Genomic DNA, 2,508 nt, shown 5'->3' with positions numbered 1-2,508 from the left:
GTTCGCCGGAGGCTTTGTACTCTCTATTTACAAGAGGAGGCTTGTGAGCAAATTAGCAGGGTAACCAGGGAAAATGTTTGGCTTCCGTGGGTGGGAGTTGGAGCCATCTGTTCCCGAGTGCTGAGCAAACACTGGAGCCGTCGCGGGAGCCGGAGCGCCCGGCAGAGCCGCGGAGAGAGCTACCTGGCCCCGGTGGGCTGTGTGTCCCAGGGCAGGGTGCTCACCCTCTCTGGACCTCAGGGTCTGCCTCGGTAGGGCCGAGGGGCTGCGGCTCCACAACGCGCCCTGCCTGCCTCCCTTCTCCTCCTGCACAACCCCCCCCACCCACTGTGGTGTAGACGAAGCCCCTCCCAGGCGGAGGAAGCCTGCCAACACACAGCTCTCTGGGCCTTCCCAGCACCGGCCTTTGAGGTTTTAGTTGCCACTGGATTTGTTTTGTTCCCAAGCTGCCGAAAATAGCTTTATTGTTTCCTCTGAATATAACGACGATATTTCGCCAGCCCAGAAATGTAGGACATAAACCAAGCGAGAGCCCCCCCCACCCCGCTCCCCCACCTTGGATGGACACATCCGTTGAGCAGAACGTCTCTGTGAGCAGTCCGGGGTCCAAGTGTGCGGTGAGATCGCTGGCGAGAGATGGCAGAGACCGGGACGGAGGACGGCCACCCCCGGCCCGCACCCTTTCATCCTCCCCTCCCCCCGTCAAGGTCCCTAGAGCCCGCCTCCCCTCCCCTGGTCCTTTCCTCCACTCGAGAGAACAGAAAGGTGGCGTCGGAGGCTGGCCGCCGGGCAAACCTGAGCTCCCCCCGAGCCTCTGCCTCCGAGCCGTGTGCTGCCGACTGAGCTCACTTGTCTCATCTGTAGAAATGGGGTCACAATGGTAGCAGTGGTGTCACGGGATGGCCGCTAATTACATCAATAGCGTGTGACGATCGCCGGGCCCGCGGGCACCGAATCGGTGCCCAGCGGCTGTCAGCGGCCATCAGCAGGATCAACAATCAAGTGTCCGGGGCGTCTTGCCAGTCGGTGACAGTCGATCCCGCAGGGTCCCCGCCAGGTATGCAAGGCTTTGTGGTGAGGCTGGACCGTCCAGGCCGCTTCCTGCCGGCTGCCTGGTGGAAGGGACCAGCTCGGGCTGCAGAGGGGCCTGGATGCCGGGCCAGCGCGGGAGAGTCTCGGCCAGGGACGCACCCTCAGCCCGCTCACGACCAGCGCGTCTGCGGGCGTGGTCGGCATCTGGGGGTCAGGCTGTCCCTCAGGCTGGGAAGGGGGCTGGATGTGGCCCTTGGGGTGGGGGGCAGTGGGCACCGTCCTCATCTCCCTCCACCCCGTGGGATTTAATGAGGGAACGTTCTAGATGCCTCAGCTCTGCCTTCCTAGGTGCCGGAGAACACAGCTACCTCTGGAGAGCTGGTTATTACATTCTGAGGAAATTCTGCAAGACGGGAACTCAGCCATTATGAAAAATTAAATGAACATACAAGTCTGCTTGGGATTCTCCCTCTTTCTCTCTGCCCCTCCCCTGCTCATGCTCCCTCCCTCTCTCTCAAAATAAATAAACCTAAAGAAAATTGAATGAACATACAAAAACAATACATTTAAAAACTCATCGCTTCTAGGGGTGCCTGGGGGGCTCCTTCGGTTAAGAGTCCCGCTCTTGATCTCAGCTCAGGTCTTGATCTCCTGGTGGGGGATCGAGCCCCGTGTCGGGCTGTGCACTGGGAGTGGAACCTGCTTGGGATCCTCTCTCTCCCTCTCCTTCCGCCCCTCCCCTGCTTGTGCTTGCTCTCCCCCTCTCTCAAGAAAACCAAAACACAGGGGCGCCCGGGTGGCTCAGTCAGTTGAGCGTCCGACTTCGGCTCAGGTCACCATCTCAGTTTGCAAGTTCGAGCCCCACGTCGGGTTCTGTGCTGACAGCTCAGGGCCTGGAGCGTGTTTTGGATTCTGTGTCTCCCTCTCTCTCTGCCCCTTCCCTGCTCTCTCTCTCTCTCTCTCAAAAATAAATAAATACTAAAATTAAAAAAAAAAACAAAAAACAGAAAACAAAAAGAAAAAACTCATCGGTTCCTGATTACCTTACTTTTTTAATCTCTGCTCTACCCCCGCACACTGCCGCTTTTCCTCACCCCTGCTCCACACGGAGCGGGGGCAATCCTCCCCTCTGGGGGGTCCCTCAAACGCATCCCAGACAGTCCGTGCCCTGGACTCCAGCCTGGGGACACCGCTGTCACGGATCCTGCTTGGCCGCTCAGCACGTCTGTGCCCCCTCAACTGCCTGCCCGCAGCATCCGGAGCCCCGTCTCCCAGCACAGAGCTGCCCGTGTGCCCGCGGCACCCAGTCCCCTCAAGGCACCACCCCCGAGCTTCCCAGCCAGGTTGTGAGGGTCCTGTGGGACTGGCCAGCTCTGTCTACTTCACGGATCACCCCCAGGTCCTGCCAAACGCACCGCGGCCTGGGGCCCCTCTGGTCCCCTGTCGGAGCAGCCCTGACCCCCTTCTGGGGTCTCT

Source organism: Panthera tigris, chromosome E3 (genome assembly GCF_018350195.1).
Source record: "Panthera tigris isolate Pti1 chromosome E3, P.tigris_Pti1_mat1.1, whole genome shotgun sequence".
Classification (NCBI taxonomy): domain Eukaryota; kingdom Metazoa; phylum Chordata; class Mammalia; order Carnivora; family Felidae; genus Panthera; species Panthera tigris.
Note: the sequence above shows the minus strand (reverse complement) of the source record.